The sequence below is a fragment of the Dermacentor silvarum genome, chromosome 2, assembly GCF_013339745.2.
Source record: "Dermacentor silvarum isolate Dsil-2018 chromosome 2, BIME_Dsil_1.4, whole genome shotgun sequence".
Classification (NCBI taxonomy): Eukaryota; Metazoa; Arthropoda; class Arachnida; order Ixodida; family Ixodidae; genus Dermacentor; species Dermacentor silvarum.
Window position 1 is genome coordinate 143,574,233 of NC_051155.1, and position 25,573 is coordinate 143,599,805.

General features: G+C 49.8%; 1 pseudogene; it reads right to left on the minus strand.

Annotated features, from left to right (window-relative positions):
• The window catches only part of LOC119441125 (uncharacterized), an 84,988-nt pseudogene that overhangs the window by 41,007 nt on the left and 18,408 nt on the right, over nucleotides 1-25,573 (minus strand).

Here is a 25,573-nt window from a genome sequence, read left to right on the forward strand (position 1 = left end):
ATGGCCGATAGTTCTAATTTATTTTTTTAGTTATTTACAGTAATATTAACTACGAACTCCACTTTTTAGCTGTCGTGAACGCGAAATAATGTTCAGCATCATCGACCTGTCACGTGACTTATGCCTACGACATGGACAAAGTTCAGTGGTCTGCGATGGCGACGCGCCCACGGCTCTTTTTTTTTATGAACCAAAAACAGTCTTTCGCGCTGTGATATCTGGCGTTATTAGTCTGATCGTCCTATCTTGTTTTCTCGTTTTCTTTTCTGTCCTTATTTTTATAGCTAGCTTGGCCCGGGTAAGCTGGGACACACTCTATGTAGTGTCCATTTGCAGTAAACGGGCTGCCATCCTAGGTCTCTAGCACGCCATGAACATGCGTTAAAATAAAGTGACCGACAATAGATGCCACTCACTGTCTGAATCTGTCTGAAGCTTTAAAAGATTACTGCGCAAAACGGCATACCAGTGTAAGAAGCGCGTGGTCGTTTTCGGCGACGAGCACGTCCCGAACGTAACTCGCTCGAAATGGTGAAAGCCGCGACGGCGCACAAATAGCAATAGTAAACGACAAATTGAGAACAGTGGTAATCCTGTGAAAACTGGTTACTATCAAAAAGCAAACCATGTTGATTTGCTAATAATAATAATTGCTGGAGTTTTACGTGCCAAAACCACGATCTGGTTAGGAGGCATGACGCAGTGGGGGACTCCGGATTAATTGAAACCACCTGGGGTTCTTTAACGTGCACCTAAATCTAAGTATACCGGTGCTCCTGCATTTCGCCTCGATAGAAACGCGGCCGCCGTGGCCGGGAATCAAACCCGCGTCCTAGAGACAACAGCGCGACACCTCACCTGCTAAGCTAACACGGTGGTTGATGCTCACGTGAGGTGGCGCACTGATGTCATCGTGGCAAGCATCTTGCAAAATTAGCACAATGAGTATCTGCATATGTGACGTTACACGCAAACCATCTGTAAACAAAATCACCAGGACCCACCTTTGAGTTCGGGCTCTTGCTTCCATTGTTTTTTAGGCTATCTAGCATACTTGGCCCCCTTCCCCATGGTTCGATGGTCCTCTCAGAAGAGGATGCGATCTTAAGTCCAACCTATCGAAATGAATCTCGAATGTAAGCACGAGCAAAAATTAATCTCGCAGGGTAAGGAAAATGGCAGTAAAGCTTAGCGTGAGAAACATAGAGCCGCTCGAAAGCTGTGCCCGGCGCGATTATTCACCCAGAAACCATGGCCATGAACACACTGGAGCGTGTCTTCTACCGCTGCTTCTCTTCTTTGATGTCGGCGTCACGATCGCCCGACCCTATTTTATTGTTCTCACTTTTTGAGCATAGCCATGTAAGTACAGTGTACTGTGACAAACCCTCTACTACCAGGCTCTTCCCGACACCCGGGCGATGAAGCAAGGTGCGAGCTTGAGTGCATCCAATATCAAAGCCACCGGATCGAGCAATGGCGCAGAGAAGGGGGAGGGGGGCGGATTTCGCGCACGCGCACACGCATAGCCGCGCGGCCGCCTCAGCCAGCTAAAACATAGCCTTCGAGATTTGTTTCTACACCATAAGAGCCCCCTCTGGAGCGTGGATTAGGGCGCCACTTATAGCTCAAACAAAGCCAAGTCGCAGATTTTTAGTAGCCCAAATATAGCCACATAGCCAACTCGTCCAAGTCGACGCCAAACATTTTTTTTTCCGTAGCCCAATTTGGCTATATATAGCCAAACCTGGCAACTCTGTTCATTGCGCGCCTCGTCTGAATCGCATCTGGCCGTCTGCGCCTGCGCGCGCGGCGGTTTCAGGCACTTTAACTAGATGGCGCCCCCATACTGGCGGAAGCTCGGATCGTCTGCGCCTGTGCGCCGCGCGTTTAAAGGGAATTTTTCTGCTGCGTGATAGCAAGCGCTTGCGTGGCTCAGTGGTAAAGTATCCGACTCCCACGCAGCGGGCCGGGGATCCATCCCGGCGGAGAGCGGGTACTTTTCTTCGCATTTCCGGCGATAGCGGTTACGGCCAAACGCCGGCGGAGGCATAATCGTGAATCGAAACAGCTATTGGAATGAGCCCATAACAGCTTACGCTGTAGAAAATGGAACAAATTGTACTGAAAGAATACCGGTCACGGTACACTAAACACAATCCGTGACTGGAGGACGATTTCTACAAAAAGATAGCCATTGCCTTAGCTATTGGGGAAGGCATGGAGCGCAACGCTCTACTGACAATAATCACAGATTCTCAGGCCGCATGTAGGGGAAACTATCAGTGGGGAAAGGTCGGCGTGAAGGCAAACCGGATACTTAACGAAATCAGCAAAGAACTCAAAGTCAGGTATACCCAAACAATAACTTGGGCCCCGGGAAACGAGGGTGTAACTGGGAACCGCCATGCAGATAAGGTGGCTCGAGCTTTCACTAATAACCGAGCTGCCGATGGCAACATCGTAGAGGACCCGACACCCATCGATCCCAGTTATAAATCAATCTTGCAATACTACAGGGAATTGAGAAGACTCTACCGAGCACCACTGTGGACTCTGCTACGTTACGTAGGCTGCAAAAGAATGCATATACAAACCTCCATAGATTGCACATACACTACCCAACAGCATACAATGACATATTCCCGTGGTGTGGGAGCACACCGACGCTCTACCCCATCACATGGGAATGCATGGCTCACACAGAAGAGCAAGAGGAGAATAACACGAGAGAGGTGGGAGGCATTGCTATCCAGCTCTGCCCTCGGGGACCAGCTCAGGCTGGTCCGGAGGGCAGAAAGGATAGTGTGGGCTGCCTTTGCATATAGGGGCCCGACCACGCGAATTGCCCGGTTTTACGGGCAACGAATTCTCGTGTAAAGAAAGTTTTGTTCTTATTCTTCTTCCTCCCATTCAATTAGGAGGGCTCTATTGTCGTAATTTCTATGTTCAGACTTTGTCTGCTCACAGGAACATCAATTAAATAAACTGAAGTGAGAAAAAGAAAGACAGAAAATTATTTCCAAAAGGGCAGAGAGGTCGGCCTCAGCTACCGCTTGTTCAGGCCTCCTGCTCTGCACTGGGGAAGTGGGGCGGGGAAGAGAAAAAAGATTTGGTCGAGTTGGTCTAAGTTCATGGTTTTCTCTAGGTTAGATGCAACAGTAGGTTAGCTGTAAGAAATCTGACCTATGTGTTGCACTGCAACGACTGCTTCAGTAAGCCTCATTTTGAAGAGGCAATTGCGAATTCTCGATCGCCTTGACCATCGGGAAACACGGGAAACTTCTGAGGCCTATTATATGAAGAAATATGGTGACATGTGCGTGAGTCAACCATGAGTGGCTCTACAAGATAAGGAGTTGGCGCTTTGGAGCCTTTGTCAACCATAACCTTGTGCGATCTTTAATCTATCAAGAATTATTGCCATGTATGAGTTTTTACAAGTTCTTACTGCTGGTTCGTTGACCTATTGCTGTGACCAATGTCTCTGATACAGTGTTTGCTACTCAAATTAAAATTATGGGGTTTTTACGTGCCAAAACCAGTTCTGATTATGAGGCACGCCGTAGTGAGGGACTCCGGAAATTTGGACCACCTGGGGTTCTTTAACGTGCACCTAAATCTAAGTACACGGGTGTTTTCGCATTTCGCCCCCATCGAAATGCGGCCGCCGTGGCCGGGATTCGATCCCGCGACCTCGTGCTCAGCAGTCCAACACCATAGCCACTGAGCAACCACGGCGGGTAGTGTTTGCTACTCCTATCACATTATGTATATATATATATATATATATATATATATATATATATATATATATAATCCAGTTAGTAGTCAGCTGTCGTGTTTGTCCGTCTTTCGCTAACCCTTCGTTCTTTTCCTTCTCTTTTCTTTCAGCCTGTCTGTGCGTCGCTTTGCCAAAATCACGCCATGGACGGGAAGAAAAGGAATGACGACGACGATGATGATGATGCAAGAAATAGGTGCGTATGTACAAGTTCCCAACGTTGTGTCATCTCTGAAGCCACGTGCCTAGTCGTGTGGCTCGTAGAAAGACTATAGCTGTTCTTATAACCATGGCTCCACTGTTTACTTCAGGCCAGGGACCCAAAACAAATATAATACAGGTGTCTGTATCTACGTGTGCGATTGAACAGACCAGTTTCTGCAGTTCTCGCACGTACGCGGGACAAATGCAAAACACGCGTGCAAAAAGTTTCCGGCATCTGACATTGTTGACAATTTGGACCAGTGTGACTGCAACTTACGGGATGTGCACGACGTATGGTTGAACGCGACACCATGGCAAATCCGGTGCACCGTAGTTGTTTTGTTTGAGACGAAATGAAACAACGTCGATGTCAGGCGCCGAGTCTCGATGAAAGTGGATTCTTCGATCCTCAAGTAGGGACTAAGAACTTTTCCGCACGTATAGCGGAGTTGAAAGCGCTTGGCTGCCCGAGACAGAAACGATAGAAGGCGGAAGAAATTTTTATCTCATTTGGAATAGGGAAAAGTGCAGCGATTGCGCCAGGGAGAAAGGCGCAAAAGTTTCTGCCGTGCTGCGCCAGCTATGGACGGATGAGCCTGACTTCGCGTTTCGCTCACACTCTCACATTACTTATACAGGCTTGGCGCTCTATATGGTCGGGCACCTCTGCCATCTTTTAGTTTCTTCCTATCTTTTGTTTCTTCTTTTCTCTTTTCTTCCTCGTTCTTTTCTTCTTCTTTTTTGCAGGGGAAGCAGGAGTCCTTGAAACGACCCGCTATGTAAACATTGCGTATGCAGGAAAGCAGAGAGAGAGAGGGAGAGGTTAACAAAAGCTGTTTGAGAAATAACCGAAAGGCTCGGTTTTTAGCGCGCGCGCTGGCGAGACAATGGGGGTGAAAAAATTTTCATTCCCTTTCGTCGCTTCTTGAATGTCGTCTCGCCTAGAAAATGAGCAACTTCACCCTTAAGAGCACCGCCGCGTCTGCAATGACGCTCTCTCTTTCTCTCTTCCCTTCTCACCTGCATTTTTGCTGAGATGCAAGCGTGCATGGCGGGGGACGTTTCTGCACCATGGAGTGGCTTTCTATGCTGTTTTATCTTCACCGCTCTCTCATAGCGGAACCGGAGAACTTTATATTACGTTCGTTTATTTATTCGTATATCTCCCCTTTTTTCTTAGGCTTTTGTCTTTAACGCTCTACATACAGGAGTGCCTATCTCCCGGAGCGCCGTGTTTATTTTCTGCCTCTAATATACACACACGCAAAGCGCAGCGAAAGACCGGCGGGAGTGAAAGCGAAAAAAACAGCAACCTCCCCCCCCCCCCCAAAAAAAAAAAAGAGAAAAAAAAAAAGACAACGCAGGAAAATTACCGTGCACAAAACGTAGACAAAAACCAGCAGCAACGCTGCAGGTTCGTATAGCTCGGCGCGACTAAGGTGACATCCCCAAGAGGCAGCAGGAGCAGAAGTACTGGAGCCAGCCAGCATCTCCGAAGCGAGCTATATACGAACGACAGCTGCGTCCTGATATCGGTGTTTTCCCAATATGCAAATCGTGTCGCTGTATAAGGGCTTCAAACGCCGTGCGCGGAACCTTGAATGTTGAGATCCTTGTATACTGCCTTTTTCATTTTCTTTCCTTTCGCCTCGCGCTGTCCCCGTCCCTCCGCGCAGTATCACCGTGCCACGAAATGCGTGCGGCTCAGGCCTAAAAACTGAGCCTCCGCATATGATCATCGTGTATGTACGGAGGAAGAGGGGAGGAAGGGAGGGGAGAGGGGGAGGGGGATTGATATACGATTCGGGAGTTCATATTGTTCCTTGTCTTTCTTATACATTTTTTTTGTCTTTACCGCTCAAATAAACAAGAATAATAGCGCGCAGTAAAGTGTGCCGTCGTCGAACACGCTGGATGCTCCAGGGGGCGATGGAGTCCCTGCCTCGCGATGAAGGGCGACTGTCGTCGGTTCCCTTGTTCCCCGATCTTCTCCTACGTTTCCTCGGGGGAATAAAGACAGCGACGCACGCTCTCGACGCGAATGGCGGCGATACAAGGGGGTGCGCGCGCTTCTGCGTCAAGGCTACGTAGCGGGCGGCCTCTCCGTTGGAACATGCGCGCCTGTAGTGAGTCGAACGCGTGTAGGAGAAGTGTACTTGCTCGGCGCGGATGGGGCGCTTGTTCCATCGCAGTGCGCCAAGGCTCTGCGATGCGTGGGTAGCGAAGGGACTTCGCCGGGTTGAACGATGGCGGTAGTGAACGACACTCGCTTTCCCGTGCCTGTTCTATTTGCTAGTCGTTGTTGCTAGAGTTTGGCCTATATGTCTTGCACTAGGCGTCGTCGTCGAAGGCGCGACGAGCACGTACGACTCTCAAGGGTAGCGGCGGCAGGCGGCAGTTTGCTGTTGTTCCCGTCTGGTGGTGACACAATGGCCTCATTCCCGCTCGCCTTCTCCGCGATGTTGCTCTTGTCTTTTTATTGAGATGAAAATAAATGTAGGACTCTTTATTGACGTATGCTGGCGCCAACTGGACTTCCTCACTTGGCAAAACTTACAGTAAACAAAGAAAATATGCACATTGAAAGCGCATGTTGGAACCTATGCGAAGCGAAGCTTTAGTTAGGCGACTAAATAAATGCTATAAAACTAACGGCGATGCGCGCAATTGTATTTATTGTCATTCTATGAAGCGTGTAATACCAAGCAGTGCTTATGTCTGGGCACCCCGCTGACCACAACTTGAATGTCATGCAATGTGTTTCGTTTATGCATCACACCGTTCACGAGCTACGCCGAAATGGAAACAGTACCTCATGCAAATGCCCACAGTATGATGTCGACACAGTTACGTCACGAGGAGAAAGACGGCGTTTGGTGATTGTCGAGGGGGGAATGGTGAGGAGAGGCTCTAATTAGCCCGTGTAACAGGGCAACACTTGACTTCAGGGAACCAAGAGAACAGGCTGGCTTCAGGAAGGGATATTCTACGAGGAAAAATATCCATGTCATTCGTCAGGTAATCGAGAAATCTGCGGAGTACAACCAACCTCTCTATATGGCTTTCATAGATTATGAAAAGGCATTTGATTCAGTAGAGATACCAGCAGTCATAGAGGCATTGCATAATCAAGGAGTACAGGAAGCATACGTGAATATATTGGCAAATATCTACAAGGATTCCACAGATACCTTGGTTCTCCACAAGAAAAGTAGAAAGTTACTTATCAAGAAAGGGGTCAGGGAAGGAGACACAATCTCTCCAATGCTATTCACTGCATGCTTAGAAGACGTATTCAAGCTCTTAGACTGGGAAGGCTCAGGAGTGAGGATCAACGGCGAATATCTTAGCAACCTTCGGTTTCCAGATGACAATGTCCTATTCAGCAACAATGGGGACGAATTATAACAAATGATTGAAGACCTTAACGAAGAAAGTGTAAGACTTGGGTTGAAGATTAATATGCAGAATACAGAAACAATCTTTAATAGCCTGGCAAGGCAACAAGAATTCAGAATCGCCAGTCAGCCTCTAGAGTCTGTAAAGAAGTACGTTTATCTAGGTCAGTTGCTCACAGGGGACCCTGCTCACGAGAAAGAAATTTACAGAAGAATAAAATTGGGGTCGAGTACATACGGCAGGCATTACCAAATCCAGACCTAACCTTAAAAGACAGGAAGAGAGCGGTGTGGATGAGAGAGCAAACGGGAATAGCCGATATTCTACTTTACATCAAGAGCGAAAAATGGAGCTGGGCAGGCCATGTCATGCGTAGGATCGATAACCGGTGGACCGTTAGGGTTACAGAATGGATACCAAGAGAATGAAGTTAGGAAATTTGCAGGCGCAAGTTGGAATCAGCTAGCGCAAGACAGGGGTAGTTTGAGGTCGCAGGGAGAGGCCTTCGTCCTGCAGTGGACATAAATATAGGCTGCTGCTGATGATGATGGTGACGAATTTTGACAATGTGTGGCTCTTTAACGTGCAACTAAAGGGTTATTCAAACAGGGCAGAAATACCGATTGTTGTTCGCGGGAAGTAAGTATCACGTGACAACGACGTCACGGTTTTGTGAGATGGCATGCCGCCGCCTCGTATCCCCGAGGAGAGGGGACCTTGAGTTCAGACGGAACAAACGATCCTCGCTTGGTGAGGGAGGCACCGGAATTTCCTGTTGGTGTGGGGAAACCTTGACCAAGTTGCTGCTCCAGATGGTACCAACCGTATTGCATTCGCTTCGTTATTGTGGTTGGCAGCAAGGATATGCACTTAGAGACATTTGGAAGTTCATATACCCTCCTTGGTTGGCGGCCCTGTCAAATTTGCGAAGGCACGTTGCACTTGCACCATCGCGATGGCCAAATTAAGCGTTCGATGCCACTTTATTTTCTTTTTATTGCGATTAATATTATATGGACACTTCAAGCGAATTTCTTCCGTCGCCGTCAACTTCGCCGTGATGTCCCGTATAAAGTCCAACGGCGATAAAACCATCACCGCGTGCCGTACGCTATGTGTGTGAGTGGAAGCGTGCGAGGGTGAGCCGGCAACCGCAGCTTAATCTCGCGCACGCGAGAGAGGAAGGCGGCCGAAAGCGCCCGGTCTTCGTTCGCTCGCGGGGCACGGGGAGGAGGCGACGGAGACAGTGGCAGAGGGTGGGGGGATGTGTTCTGCTTTTGCGGCTGCAGCTGACGGAGCTGCCGCACGGGCGCCGTATCTTGAAAGTGATCTGCTATGTGGCCGCACTGTGCGCCCGCGGGGCCCTCATCTTCAAAGCGATCTGCGATGGGTACAAAGTGCCCGCGCCGAGTGCCGGTAGCTTCGTATGCGCTGTGCTTCCGACGTTCGCGTTGAAGCGAGACGAAAGACAGCGAGACGATCAAGTTGCCGGCTGCTGCTGGTAGCTTTCTCACTCCAGAGTTTTGACGAGTTTCCGCGGTCATCGAGCGAGATGTGTCCACGTTTACATGTGCGCGCGTGACACCGTGCTTGTTTATTTAGTTAGTAAGAGAATATTAACAACTTTGTACGACCGATAGAAATACTATCTTTACTTTGTAAGCTGTTTACCACTTTGCTATCGCAATTGATGCTTCGCCTTTCGGGCGAAACTGCGACTTCTTTCGTGGTCGAACAATTCCAGTGTCATTTGAAACACACCTGAATCGTACAATAAGGTCAATGGGAAGGAATTAAGAGTGGAGTCAAGAGTAGAAGCCGTCAGAGTATTCTGCTAACACTGATATCCCTCGCCAGTTGCCTTGCCTAACTGTGTGAGCGGGTGAAGTCTATGGGGAATTTTTTCGCGGTGGCTGACGCCACTCGACTCCCCTTATATCCCTCGCGAGAACATCGATTGTGTGAATAACCATTAAGTGCACGAGTGCACGAGCAGATAAAAAAATAAAAATAAAGAAATAAATAAAGAACCAAAGGGAGAGAGCCGATAGCCAGAGAGATTACTTGTTGGTAACGGGGTTCTTCACGACGCGTTCCTGTCGTCATTGGTAGTGGACAGGTGTTTGATACGGTCCCCATTATGCGTGCTTTTACACGTGCATTATCATTGGCACTGAACAGGCCTTTGACACTGTCCCCGTTACACGTGCTTTTACATGATTGACGACGATGCACAGAGCATTCCGCGTCAACAGTGGCAGTGGACATGTCATTGACAAGGTCGCTGTTAAGCGTGTTTGACACATATGGTTGACGGGCAGGCCTGCCATTTTGAGCTGAACGTGCAAAAAAGAAGGGAAGGCACTAAGACCTGGTCGTGCCAGACAAAGAAACGGGAAAAACAGGGGAAACACGAAAGAAGAAAAAATAAAGTGGAAATATATTATTAACAGCCTGGTGAAATAGGCATGAAATAAAAATCAAGAGACAATAGTGTGGGTGGGTTGGTCCGCTCCCCCACTGGAGTAGTGGGCATTCTTTCAAAATCACACACGTGTTCGGCTTGCCTATGCGGGGATTCAGTTCTTACTTAGCTAATTTCCCTTATGGACTAAGAAACGAGAGGTTTCCCTTGTGTTCACTTATGCCGTGCGTGATTGTTCTGAATTTGTGGATAAAATATCACTCTCTTTGTTCCCGTTCACGAAAAGAGCGGAAGCCTGACTGCAGAAGAGTGACACGTATTTTGTCAAATGAATGATCTGGCAGACTGATGTATTTTGAAAATGGGAGATGTGGTAGTGCGCGGGTGTGTGCTCTGTGGTTATTTAGACGGAGTCTGGATGCGGTTCCAGTCTGGTCGCAGACTTCACAATGGAGCATGTAGACCACATTGCTACTGTCACAATTTAGATGTTCCTTAATTTTGAATGTAAAATCAGAGGAAGTAGCCTTAGCAAGGCAGGTTGAAGTCATGTGCTTGCAGATCTTGCAGCGTTGTTTACCACAAGGCTTGCAGCCTGATTCTATGTTTTGAACCGTGGTTGTTCTAGCTGTGACAAGGATATCTCTTAGATTCCTTCCCCGGCGATAGAGAACTCGGGGTGGCTCTGTGAAAATTGAAGAGAAACGTGTGCTCTGCTGAATAATATTAAAGTGTTTGGCTAGGATGTTGTTCACGTGCACTAATGTAGACGAGTAAGTGAGGACATGGTTGGTTCGGTTTTTAGGATGGCGGGGCTTTGAGCCCGTCAAAATTTCATTTCTGCCTAAGGCTTGTGCTCGGCTTATAGCATCATCAACAATAATTTTCTGGTAGTGCTTCGCCACCAGGGCCGTTCTGAGTTCCTTTGCGTGACATTCGAAGTCTGTCTTGTCAGAGCAGATGCGGTGGTATCGGTGGGCCTGTGAATACGGGATGGCTTTCTTGCAATGTTGTGGATGGCTACTTTTGAAATGAAGATATTGGTGGCAGTCTGTTGGCTACTTATATAAGGTTGTGAATATGCGATTATCTTTAATTTGTACAGTGACATCAAGAAAGTTTACAGCTGATTTAGAATAGCTGTATGTGAAAGAGATTGACGAGTGAACTGAATTAAAATCTGCTACAAATTTAATAAAAGTTTCTTCGTCGTGGTGCCAAGTAAAGAATATATCGTCTTATATAAAAATATTGCTTCAGATTTTTAAATGCAGAGCATTCCTTTAACTCACATGTAGCGTGCGCCGTCCGTCCGCAACAGCTCGAGCACAGGTGCGCCCTCTCCCCCATTCCTCCTCTCCCGCATCACGCTTGCAGCACATGTGCAGCGCGCGAAGCGTCGTAGTTGATTCGCGCTCCGGCGCTGCAAGCACCGTAGCAATAAATCCCTATATAAGAAAAGTACCGCCATCTACTCTTTCCTCCGCCGCCTCCTCTCCTAAAGCGCTTGCTTTTTTCTTTACTTTTTGCTTGCGAAAGCCAAATCGACGGTGGCGCACCTAGAAAGTCCACGTTGAAGCTTTCAGGCCGGGCGCGCGCCGCCGCCGCCGGTGGCGACTGCGGCTGCGCAGAGGACTTTCAACATGGCTCTGAGGCGGAAAAAAAGAAAATATAAAGTGAAAAAAATAGTTGCAGTGGCTTAGCTCGGCTATGCCAGGATATACGTAGCGTTAGCAAAGGTTCAGCTGAAGGTCCGAGTCGCATTGGCGCTTTCGCTGAGTTTCACAGTATATTCAGTCGATCGGCGAGCCTTGACGTCATCGACGGCGTTGTGTTGTTGCTGCAGGGGTGGTCGGGCACGTCGCTCAGCCTCCTGGCGACGCCGCTTTGCTAGACGTTCGTCCCTTTGCTCCAGTGTCTCCGCAGCACGTTTAGCCTTCTTCTGTTCATTCCTCCTACGCTCAACCGCAAATTGCCAGGCAACTACTTCGGGATCCGATGAGTCAAGCTTCTCCGTTCTTCTGCGCTGTTGAGCAGCATTTGCGCTCTCCTTCTCCATGGCTATACCACACTGGCAAACGCCAGTCAGAAGCGCAGCGGCTCCAGCGCAGTGTCAGACGGCGACTGCACAGCGAGCGCGCGCCGGCGCCAGTGCGTCTACCACGGCTACGACGTCACTCCTCTGGAATGCGCAGACCGGCGGCGGTGAGTCGCGCGCGGCGGCGGCGGAGTGCGCGAGAGGTGCCGGCTCCGGTGGCTCCGGTGCGCAAGCCGTGTGACATCACTGATCCTTGCGCATGTGCAGCACGGCTCTTGATGTGCCGCGCGAAACGGGCTTGGCTAGGCCAGTGTAGCTAACGCTATATACAAAATACAACGTTACGGCGTGCGCGCTAAGCGAACGCCGTGTCGTCTGCTTGTCGTCTGCTTTAAGCGGGAGACACGGGCGCCGCCGAAGAGAACGCGCCCGAGTGGCACCACCGATCCGCCGGGCTGCTGCTTCGGTGCGCAAGCCGTTTGACATCACTGATCCTTGCGCATGCGCAGCACGGCTCTTGATGTGCCGCGCGAAACGGGCTTGGCTAGGCCAGTGTAGCTAACGCTACAAAAAGTTGCAGTGGCTTAGCTCGGCTATGCCAGGATATACGTAGCGTTAGCAAAGGTTCAGCTGATTATTCTTAGCTTATTCTTAAGATTATTCTTAAGATAAGATTATTCTTATGATTCAAGCTTCTCCGTTCTTCTGCGCTGTTGAGCAGCATTTGCGCTCTCCTTCTCCATGGCTATACCACACTGGCAAACGCCAGTCAGAAGCGCAGCGGCTCCAGCGCAGTGTCAGACGGCGACTGCACAGCGAGTGCGCGCCGGCGCCAGTGCGTCTACCACGGCTACGACGCCACTCCTCTGGAATGCGCAGACCGGTGGCGGTGATCCGCGCGCGGCGGCGGCGGAGTGCGCGAGAGGTGCCGGCTGCGGTGGCTCCGGTGCGCATGCCGTGTGACATCACTGACCCTTGCGCATGCGCAGCACGGCTTTTGATGTGCAGCGCGAAACGGGCTTGGCTAGGCCAGTGTAGCTAACGCTTACAAACGCGCGCTATCATCGTCCAATCGGAGCTACAGGAGAGAGAGAAGCGGCGTTTGTTAAAGGATGGCGGTACTTTTCTTATATAGGGACTTTACGTAGCAACAGCAGGTGCTGGCGTGATAGCGCGCCCTCTCTTCACCCCCTCTCCCTCTAACGCGCGCGCTAGGAATATAAAGCGGCTTGGCGCGGGCTCCACTCGTCAACTCCTGCGCTCTCTTCTCTTGCGGTCGTCGGCGGTCGCAGTTGATAAGCGATGGAAGCAAGACCTTCAACTAGTACCTCGACGCAATCCAACATCAGCGCCGAAGCACCAGTTCGATACATCGTACAATCGTCTTCGTCGACGGCGGCAGAAGACAAGGCGGCGAGGCGGCGCGCTGCCGACGCCGAACGCAAGCGTCGTAAGCGTGCTGCCGACGCCGAACTTCGTGAACGAGAAACCGCGGCCAGGCGTCGACGTCGACAAGCGGATCCCGAGCAGCGTGCACGAGAAGCCGCGGGCAGGCGTCAGCGTCGGGCCGCGGACCCTTCGAGTCGAGAACGACCCGCGGCTGCGACACGTCAGCGTGGGGCCGCGGACCCCGGCGTACGGGAACGAGAGGCGGCGGCGAGCAAGCGTCGTCGTCTGGAGGCCGCCGCCGCCGCCGCGGAAGCCGTCGGGCAACGTCAACGGGACTTTGGGGGTGCCGACGCGCGCTTCAAACGCGAGTTCCTGGACCGGAGCTTCGGGCACAGCTGCGACGTGTGCGACCGGCTGTGGTTCGACAACAACTTAACCACGGTCGGGAACATGCGTAACGCGGCGCATCGCACGAACGCCTTGCGGGTTCCTTGGAGCGCGTTCGTCGTCGACGCCGCCAACAACAGCCCGACAACACCGGCGATAATGTCAGCGACGGCGTCAACGATAACGACGGGTTCAGCGGCTTCGTCGTCAACGGCGGCGGCGACAACGGCACCGGCAACAACAACGGCAACAACGGCGGCGGATGCCTGGACGGCACCGTCGCGTTGGCGCGCGTCATCCCCGTCGTCAGCAACATCGACGACGCGGACGCCGATTCGCTGGAACGGTTCCGGGCGTTCGCGGTGTGCGCCTCGTGCAAGGACTCGCTGGTCCTCGGCGTCGTCCCTTCGATGTGCGTCGCCTACGGCTACAGGTACCCTCCGCGTCCTGCGCACCTGCCGGATCTCAACGCGGTGGAAGAACGCCCCGCAGAGAGGGACGGACGTAACCGGAGGCATCCCCCTCGTTGACGCAACCTCTGAAGAGAAGAAAGAGAAGAAGAAAAAAGAAGAGAACAACAGAGAAGCAATAATAATATCATCATCATCATCATCATCATCAGCCTATATTTATGTCCACTGCAGGACGAAGGCCTCTCCCTGCGATCTCCAATTACCCCTGTCTTGCGCTAGCGTATTCCAACTTGCGCCTGCGAATTTCCTAACCTCATCATCCCACCTGACTTTCTGCCGTCCTCGACTGCGCTTCCCTTCTCTTGGTATCCATTCTGTAACCCTAATGGTCCACCGGTTATCCATCCTACGTATTACATGGCCTGCCCAGCTCCATTTCTTCCGCTTAATGTCAACTAGAATATCGTCTACCCCCGTTTGTTCTCTGATCCACACCGCTCTCTTCCTGTCTCTTAACGTTACTCCTAAGATTTTTCGTTCCATTGCTCTTTGTGCGGTCCTTAACTTGTTCTCGAGCTTCTTTGTTAACCTCCAAGTTTCTGCCCCGTATGTTAGCACCGGTAGAATGCAATGATTGTACACTTTTCTTTTCAACGACAGTGGTAAGCTCCCAGTCAGGATTTGGCAATGCCTGCCGTATGCACTCCAACCCAATTTTATTCTTCTGTAAATTTCTTTCTCATGATCAGGGTCCCCTGTGAGTAATTGACCTAGATAAACATATTCCTTTACAGATTCTAGAGGCTGACGGGCGATCCTGAATTCTTGTTCCCTTGCCAGGCTATTGAACATTATCTTTGTCTTCTGCATATTCATCTTCAACCCAATTCTTGCACTTTCTCGATGAAGGTCCTCAATCATTTGTTGTAATTCCTCTCCATTGTTGCTCAATAGGACAATGTCATCTGCAAACCGAAGGTTGCTGAGATATTCGCCATCGATCCTCACTCCTAATCCTTCCCAGTCTAAGAGCTTGAATACTTCTTCTAAGCATGCAGTGAATAGCATTGGAGAGATTGTGTCTCCTTGCCTGACCCCTTTCTTGATAGGTATCTTTCTACTTTTCTTGTGGAGAACCAAGGTAGCTGTGGAATCCTTGTAGATATTTGCCAAGATATTCACGTATGCCTCCTCCACTCCTTGATTACGCAATGCCTCTATGACTGCTGATATCTCTACTGAATCGAATGCCTTTTCATAATCTATGAAAGCCATATAGAGAGGTTGATTGTACTCCGCAGATTTCTCGATTACCTGATTGATGGCATGGATATGGTCCATCGTAGAATACCCCTTCCTGAAGCCAGCCTGTTCCCTTGGTTGACTGAAGTCAAGTGTTGTCCTGATTCTATTGGAAATTATCTTGGTGAATAATAATATAATATAATAATAAGAATCGCAGTGATGCCAATAAAATAATAACAACTTTACGTTACCTACTTACGATTCTCTCTTCTCTCTCAACCCAGACCACCACCACCACACCATCACCACCACCACACCAACAACAACACCAACACCACGGAACCCCACTATGCTCTGCATTTACACGTGTCCCTCGCGCGGGGGCATGCGACGGAGCTTTTTTCTGATGTTTGTTCACAATATCGTTCAAGCTGTAACTTCTAGTATGATGAAATTTTACTTGTCATTTCCAATATCGACGTTCAAAAGGCAGATAGAGGGCATCAAACATTGTTTGGCGCTGAGACAGGGTTGCCTGTCTAGCGTCAACCTTTCCCTTTCCCTCAAGAACCACTTATCATCATCATCTCAGCGCCAAACAACAGCGCTCCGGGAGTCGTGAGCGGTCCGCGACAAGAAGGAAAAGTAGCGACGGACGCTGAGCGCGCTGCACTGTTGCAAGAAGAAAAGCGGTTGAAGGCGGTGAAGACGTGAAAGGAGGGGGGGGGGGGGGGGTTCTCATGCTTCTGTTAGTGTCAGTGAACAGGATGTTACGTGCGGATGTGGTTATTACTAATGTTGTTGATGTCGTCATTGTCGTTGCTGTTGATGTTGTTGCCGTTGTGCGTGGCAGAGCGCATTGAGATAAGTCAAAATAAATGACACCATTTATGGTTTGTAACTCAGCTACCGATTCTTCCAAACGAATACAAGGAACACATTGCTACACTTTCCTCTCACCGCTGTTTGTTTCAAATGAATGGTTTGAATTCTTAAACATTTTATGTATTCCTGTAAGGAAAAGCAACTTCTACACCAAAATATACTTTGAGTGAAAATCAATGCAGTCGGAAACTGAAACTTTATGTTTTCGATCGAATCATCGACAAGGAGATGCAAATTTGTAAAGGAGCAAATCATACATGCGCGATACCGTTTTGCAGTGAATGGCATTTCTTGATGTAATATAACCACAATTTATCAGTCTACATAATAGATTCAGCTGGAGATGCTGCCACGCTCAGATATTGGGCGAAAAAGTATTGCACAAACTTATGTCCAGCTATTGTATGTATACCAGCTTTGCTTCATTGAATGCCTAAACGGAAGCTTAGCAGATATTGATGTCCACGACACGACGTATTAGTTGCTTCCAGGTTTTACGTTTTGTCGATCACTGTCAACGAGGTTTTGGCCAGCCTTTTCATTCCCCTAAACAAGAAAAAAAAAAAAAGCTGTCTTGACACTCACGTTCTGCTTGGTCTGATTGTGAAAGTGTCAGGCCAACAGCCCCAGGGCCCAACGTAGTACAATAACAGAGCAGGAATGCCGAATTCGTCTTCCTTTGTCGTTACGAAACAACTGGCTGGTGGAGGTGCTTGAACTTCAGTGTTGTTCGACGTTATCGGAACCACCTCATAAAGAAACAGATCGTGTTTTGCAAGCCTGTTCGCGGAAATGACGAATTCACTGCTCTCCTTCCACGTTCTGTTTAGCTTGTTTGTTTGTTTAATAGGCTACGCTAAATTTAGAAGCAATCTTGCGCCTCCTAAAGCACGTGACTGCAAGATAAGCATTCGTAAACAACTCGCAAGAAGCGTCACTGCCTTGAGTGATCGTCGTAAGCGAATGCCTATAGGGGGCCTCCGGTATCTCTATGCCACCTAACTAGCCCCTAGGTGCGGCGAGAGATAGAGTAAGTCCCCCTGTTTGCGACGACATCGCGGATGTTGCGCCTCCCGCTGTGAGGTTCGAATATGATGAATCCTCGGGCGACTCCGAGGAGGCGATACGGACGCGATTTGTGGCTGAACCATTCTTCTTCGTCTGCCCTTCTGTGTGACAGAAGAGCTCCGTGGCTTGGTCACGTATCAGCGGCGTTCTGAAAAATGGCGTGAACAAAAATAAAAGAAAATTGGGAGGGCACAAAAAGCACGCGGACAACAATGGTCGGGGGTGCTGCTTTTCTTCCCGCTATACGGTAGTGCTCGTGATTTCTTCGAGGTCTCCTGCTCCTGCCTCGTTTTCTTCCTCTCTCGCTGCAATTTATGCCATTGCCCCTGTGGCGCCACTTTCTTTCCGTTTCTTTCCCCTTTGTTTCCGTCGCTTCAGCTTAATCGGTGCGAGAAAGTACCCCGTATCGACCGGGCGAATGAGAAACGACGAGCCGGTGACGTCCGGCACCGGCGGATTTTGACCTCCGGCATCGGCGCCGATGAGGTGGTGGCTCCTTACGCCACGCACCCAACAACGCTCGGTCTGACCTTTCGGTCGTCAACAACAACAACACCAAAAAAGGAAGACAATAAAAAACGGGAGCAGAGACGAGAGTCGAGGCATGGTATATACAAAGAAAAGGAAGACAGACGCCTCTCCTTTCTTCCCCTTAGCGCGAAGACGGGAGGGGAGCAGGTCGGCGCGCCTGTGCTCGTTTGTCAAAGCTGGCGGCGTGACAGACGGCTCCTCGACCGATCACCGCGCGCACGCACGCGCGCCACATCGCGCCCATCGGACACGGGCAGCGGTGGCTGACTTGTGGCGCCGCAACGAAGACGCTGGCGATACTGACCCACCCCCCACCCTTCTGTACCACTCCCTTGGTGTGTGTTTCGCCACGCGACCGCGACACGTCGGGACACAGTTGTCAGCGCGGTTTTCGGCGATCAGCAAGAAAGACTGGCTCCCTCCTCCGCCCATCTACTTTTCCCAAGGCAAGCCACGTTGTGAAAGCACCGCCGCCACACTGCCGGGCGTTGGGACAGGTGTCATGCCCAGGAACGCCAGCGACGCAGAGGCAATGAACAGAGATTGGGAGGCATGGGCCGGCCGTATATAAAGGAGGGCGGCCGGTCATATCGGCCGGGGGCGTCGGAGACAGGAAAGTGCTGGCTCATGTGAAGCACTCATGAGCAGCGGCGATGTTATTATAGAGGAAGTCGCGAAATTGAGGGGAAAGAAGCGGCGTATCAACGGCGAGCGAGCGATACGCCTCCGCATACCTGATCAGGCGTCGTGGTCGTCGCTTGCTCGATTCCCAGGCACCGTTTCAGTAAATTGCCGGGGAAATGCGGTGTATACGCGGCGCGTCGTAAAGTTGCGTCTTTTTGTGCGCTGACTTGGCTGTTTATTCGCGATGGGCAGGCGCCTGATCAGCCGCTCCAGCCATCGTTGGAACTGCGGGAGGCGCAGACGGTTTCCTGAGATGAGCGTTTTCTGAACAGCTTTTGTAGCTGTGGCGTGCTTTGCATTGATGAAGCCGCTGACGAAGCGCAGCATGTTCGTTACGACCACTATAGGTGTAGCGCGCAGAGTCAAGTTCTTGGATTTTGTGGTTGTCTTATGAAATGCTGCGTGTATTAGGTGGAGAGGCCTTACAGCTGCATGCGTGATAATCATCTCCCCCTTCCTCCCGCGGCACTTTATGCGAAAGAAACTGCTTCTTCGGGCAATATACAGGGTGTTCTATATTTATTTTATCTTTTGCATAGTTGCAAAACAGCACGCAGAACACATTACAGCACGATGTACACAGCTCTGCAACTTACGTTTTCGGCAGCATGTAAACACAGTGCTTGCTTGTAGCATGCGTTTGGAACTATGATGTAAAACTGCCTAAGCGGACGGCGATCATTACCTCAGAGTGTTCGAAAATGGTTTCCAAAGAACGGCCATAACGATGTCACTACATTACTTGTCCTTCAGCTATGTTTTTCGATACTGGCATATCCACCTCCAAGTTAAAATTAATTCTCTTGCGTATTAATCCTTAATGGCTCTTTTATGTTGCGAATTGGTTGCGATGTTCGGCAAAGTTGAAGAGCATCCCCGTACGAACACCGTTGCCACAACAAAGGATACCCTGGTTGCCCGCCCTCACCTACAATAATTCTGGGCCGCGCTTTCATAGTGATGCCTTCCACTTGATTTTATAGCACTATTATCAGCCACCATTGACGGCCGGCTGATCCCATTGATCCGCTTCTGATCAATGACGAAGCCCTATAAGAATTTGTAGCATCGAAAAGTGCATCACTGCAAAGTTGTGGTCCTGGCCTGTTATGGCGGAGAAAGCATCGTGAAGCAGCGGATAAACATATTAGTATTTATCTTAATTTTAAAAATGCTGCTTCAAGTTATCACGCGACACATGTGCAGCCGTACAAAGTGCCGAACAAGACTTTCTCGCCGCTGTTTTGTACAGAGAGTGACAACAATATGTGCGAGACAATTTTATAACTCTCACTCGCGAAGGAACAAGCCAGTGAAGGGTGGTATTGATAATTCGGCGATAGCTCAGTGCAGAAGCATGACATTGCTTACTATACACTCAATTATGCGTTCCGGAGTTCAGGAGTTAAGCGTTCAAGATGAACGCTTATCTAGGCGTTTTGGAAATGGGTGAAGGTGGCGCCCTTCATAAAACACTTGGGAAAGCCCTCATTATCATTTTGAAGGATTCTTCGCCCATCAGAACCTCCAATTCAGTAGTGAGCAGTGACTTATAAAACTAACTCGCCACTGGGAGTTTCTCGCTTTTGAGATATACATACGAAAATAAGGCGTTCGTACAGAACCACGCGTACCATTTCCAATTCGGAAGTTGCTTTCGGAGCAATTGACTGTGTTAGATAAAAAGATAAATCGAACGGCGCGAGTGTAACAGCATCCCAGATGATTGGCCACAATAATTTCAAGGGAATCCTGCATGCAATGAGGCACACGCGGGGGTGTGTCGTTCAGATGAAACATACAGGGTAGGGCCACATGCTGCATTGGATTGCATGCAACGTCGACCGGTGAATATACCTGGCTTATGGCACGTTTCCGGCACAGACGTGTTTAGTAAGCGCATTGCGTTAGCAGCAGAACCTGGCGTATTGTTAGGCGGCGGGTGTATTCCGAGAAGCTGAGAGAACCAATCGACGTGTGACCTTTATCAGTAGAGCAATAAATGAGATCAAGCTACGAAATACTAGAGCCACAGGGGACGAAGAGAGCAACCAACAGAATACTACGATTGGTACCCGGCATCTTACGTGAGGGATCTGCATGGCAAACGCCGGGGACTGGGGAACCAATCAACGTTACTGTGATGGCGCTGCGCAAATAGGCTAGCACAGAAAGATTGATTTCCGGAAAAGGCCGAAGCTGCAGAATATGGCTTTGAGAAAGAAAGAAAAACAATTAGGGAACGCAATGAAGCCTTCGCATCAGGCGAGGGAAATTAAGCGCATACTTAAAAGGCACGACGACATTGGGAATGAGGCGGTTGACTGACCTGTATAGAAACACAGGTAGTCTGCTGGAGCCGTGTAATATTAATCGTATGCATTTTCTTTTATGGATACAGTAATGCACCTAATACGGGAATATCATACGAAGCCAACAAACAATGACACCACGGACAACACAGGGGAAATTCTTGTACTTGCTAATTGAATTAAAGAAATGATAAATTATTGGAAATGAAAACGGATGAAAAAACAACTGTCCGCAGGTGGGGTTCCCCACCTGCGGACAAGACTTTCGCTGCAGTACAAGCCTCATACATAACTAGTTTCGACGGTGGCAATACCTTGAGTCGCTATATGGATTCAATGCTAACGCACAACCGTCCACAGTTATCCTGCGATGGGTCCTGCCGCAATTTTTTGTAGGGTTTGACGTTGGTTGTGTAAAGCGTCACGTTATTGCCAATCTATAAAATTACGAAGGTGCAGCAAGCACTTCATAATGTAGGCGAAGCGAGGATTTCGTGACGTGGTTACTTAAATTCTATAAAACTACATACGGTGGTAATTTTTTTTTCTTTAGGTCCTAAACAAAGTGTAGTGCCATGCAAAGTTTGTTTTCTGAACTACACATATCACCTCTCTAGTGTCTATAGCAATGCTCACGCTGGTGTACCACACCGTTCCTAAGATATATGCCCGAGATGCGAACAGAAGTCCATGCAGATGCACGCTATGAGTCGTCGACGCAGCGATGTCACAAGACGAAGGCGATATTTGATGTTTAATTGTCCAAGAAAGAATGACGAGGAGAGGTACACGTAGACAAAATTATTTAAGGCTTCAACACCATTTCTGTTACAATGGCACACACGTGCGGTATTGGCCAAGAGGAGAGAAAGGGGGAGATAAAGAATGCATAGAAAGGCAGGGAGGTTAACCAGGGGTAGTCCGGTTGGCTGCCCTGCACGGGGGGAAGGAGTAGGGGGATAAAATTAGAAATAGAGCGGAAGTGAGAGAGAGAGAAATAGTGACGAGTACAAAAAAAAGTTGTCGCAGTTTCACCTGAAAGGCGAAGCATCAATTGCGATAGCAAATTTGTAGAGAGCTAAACGGAGTAATGATAGTAGCTTTATCAGCTGTATAAACTTGGACATGCAGCAGCACCGGCAACACGCAGAACTCTTGTCGACGCCATCGGCGTTTTGCCCACGTTCGCACAAAATGCGTGCGGCGTTGGTGACTGTTGCCGGAGCCTCTGATATAAATAGGTACTTGGTGCCGCAGCTAAACGTCCCCTCCCCTCCCTCCCCCCCCCCCCCCCCCCCGACGGCCTTTCGTGCGTCAGAAGAAGGCGCGTTTGCTTTACATATATGGTGATTGTAAAGGAGGAAAGAGACGCCTACTTCTGCAGCCCTTAAGGGAGCACGGCACAGAACGCGCGTTTGTTCTCCGCCGTGCGTTCACTCCCCGTGCAAGCGCGCGTCCCTCGCGCCCTTTCACTCGCACATACAGCGTTCGGCGGCGCGCGGCGACGATTTCATCTCCATTGACGTCATACGGAACCTCACGGCGACGGCGACGGCGACGGCAACGGCGACGCCGACGGCAGAAATCTGCTTTGGAGTGTCCATATAATTGCTATCGCAATAAAAAAAACCATTTACACTATAGAACGGTTGGGGGTGGCATTCTTAAAATCTATAATGAAGGCCCGTAGACTAAATAGCGCGAGTGAGCTTTTCTGCGCTGTTGCTCTTTGGGAGCACTGGCTTAGAGCTTTTAGTTATGATAGTGGACGACTGTCCAGTTAGTCCAGTACTCTGCACATCACTTGACTCGCGGCACTATGGTGTGGGCAGACACCGATAAAGCGTGAGAGCGTCTCATCACAGCTGCATATGTCGTACGCGGGACTGTTGGCCATTTCAATAAGTGAGGCATCAGAGTTCTTGAAATGGTACTCCTAGCCGCAGACGGTGCAGCATGGTCTGTTCACGTCGTGGTAACCCAGGCTGTAGATTAGAGCACTGCACGGGCCGCTTTTTGCGGCCCGGGCCCGTTTTTACATTGGGCGGCCCGCCCGAGCCCGATCAAAACATTTATGCCGAGACCCGGGCCCGGCCCGGGCCCGCGTCAAAAAACCCGAGCCCGGCCCGGGCCCGGGTCAAAGAGCACACGCCGTGCCCGAGCCCGGCCCGAGCCCGTGAAAAAACTGCTCTACCCGACCCGGCCCGGCCCACGGGACGGGCCGGGCCCGGGCTTTCGGGTAAGCCCGAGCCCGTGCAGTGCTCTACTGTAGATACCTCTGTATATCAGGAAATAACGAACGCCAAGGACACATGGTGAAATTGGACAGGAATAGGCGAATAGGCCCAGTGGCCAAATATTGGATATAACAGAAATTAAAAAAGGCCGTTGTAAATTATGCGCTATTTCATTAAGAGAACTGTGCGCATTAGAGTTATCTACGAATCGGAATTATTCTCACAGGTTTATGTAGTGCTTGTTATTATCTCATAGCCAACGGATTTTTTTTGCATATATTATGTTTGAGCTTGTCTTTCCTTAATATCTTGTGCTTCATATTCCGAGTCAAGGGGTGCAGCCACAGTAGACGATGATTATCCACTTTAGCGCAGGAGCCGGGAACTTCTGATGTTGCCACACCTTGCAACATGCGCCACATAATTAGAAAAAAGTTGTCGCAGTTTCACCTGAAAGGTGAAGCATCAATTGCGATAGCAAACTTGTAGAGAGCTATACGGAGTAATGATATTAGCTTTATCAGCTGTATAAACTTGGACATGCAGCAGCATCGGCAACACGCAGAACTGTTGTCGACGCCATCCGCGTTTTGCCCGCGTTCGCTCAAAATGCGTGCGGCGTTGGTGACTGTTTCCGGAGCCTCTGATATAAATAGGCACTGCGTGCCGCAGCTAAACGTCGCCTCCCTTCCCTCCCCCTCCCCCACGGCCTCTCGCTCGTCGGAAGAAGGCGCGTTTCCTCTACATACATGGTGATTGTGAAGGAGAACAGAGACGCCTACTTCTGCAGCCCTTAAGCGAGCACGGCGCAGAACGCGCGTTTGTTCTCCGCCGTGCGTTCACTCCCCGTGAAAGACGCGCCCCTCGCGCCCTTTCACTCGCACATACAGCGTTCGGCGCGCGGCGACGATTTCTTCGTGGAGTTCGTGGAGGCGAGTGGGATAGCAGCATACCGGTGAACGTACCTGCCCTTGCCGGTCCCTGCCGCCTCTGCTGCCTACCCATGTGCGGACGAGCCCCCTGAACTATCTCTCTTCTCGTTTTCTTTACCTCCTACTCCCCATATCCCCTACGACGCTGTGCCGTGCTCCCTTATGGGCTGCAGAATTAAGCGTCTCTTCCTTATGTATAATAAACACCTCCTCTCCAAATGACGTCATACGGAACCTCACGGCGACGGCGACGGCGACGCCGACGGCAGAAATCTGCTTTTGAGTGTCCATATAATTGCTATCGCAATAAAAGACGAAGACGCGCGCTAGTCCACGCGCCATGCTCCGGCACCTGCTTTGACGTTCGCCAGTGAAGAAGCAGACGAAGATCTTCCTATCCACGCACGGGTGCTTGAGTTTTGCGTTTGATCAGCTGGCGGTCAGAGACTCGGACTCAACGCTTGAGGTCACCTGTTCTCCTAGAACGTGACAATATGTTCAAGGGTCTTCAGTTTTCCATTCATATAGGCTCAGGTGCCACACGGTGTCAAGGTTTCCGCAGACCAAAATCTTCGATGATAAACTTCCTGTATTCCCGCAGTGAAGTGAGGTGAAAGAAGCAGACGCACCGAAAGATAAGGGCGCGTCGGTCCCACTGGGGAATGCACTTTGCAGCTTAGAAGACACACAATTTACCAATGTTTCCAATGTCACAAGAATAAATCGGTTTCTCATTCTACAAGTAAGAAGACAAGGAGGTTGGAGGCATTTCAGATACGTATATGATGAGTGAGACATTTGGGGGTCAAGGGCTGGATTAGAGTAGGAGATGAGGAAGAAGATGCGGTCACTGACCAAGTCAAAGTAATACACAGAGACGTTTCGGGACCCGTACGGGTTCCTTGTTTACACTAAGCAGGCAAGAGCCGTAAGTCGCTTTTTATACTAAAATGTGACGTAATGAGCGGGTGTAGCTGGCAGGGAGATTGCCATCTGTCCTGTTGATAGTGTCCTCCGTGGTCTGAATAAACACTGATTCTAATAGTAGTCTTGTGGCCGGATTCTTCTCCTTGGCTATTATAGTGGCGTTATCCCAATTGATGCAGTGACCGTGATTATCGGCGTGCTCTGCCAGTGCGTTCGACGCTTTCTTGTTGTTGCAGACGTCCCTCCGATGTTCCTTTAATCTTCTGGTGAAGTTGCCAGTTTCGCCGATGTAACTGCAGCTGCAGTCTGCGCATGGTATCTTGTAGACAACACCAGGGTAGCTCTTGCTGTCTAATAGATCTTTCACGTTAACAAGCTGATTTCTCAGTTTGTTGGAGGGCATGTGCGCAACGCGAAGGTCATACCTTGAAAAGATACGGCTTAGAGCTTCGCTGACTCCAGGAACATATGGAACGCCGGCGCGTCTTCGGAACGACTTGCGCTGGGATGGCCTGGGATGGAGGACACGATCTTCATTAGTCTTAATAAATTTCTTTGGGTACCCGTTCGTCATTAATTCACGATGGATTGTCTGAAGTTCTTTCCTGATTTCGTCGTCACTTGAACAGATGCGTGTTGCCCGCGTCACCAGAGAAGAAACAACGGATTGCTTGTGACAAGCTGGGTGGCACGAATTAAAATTTAGGTAGTGT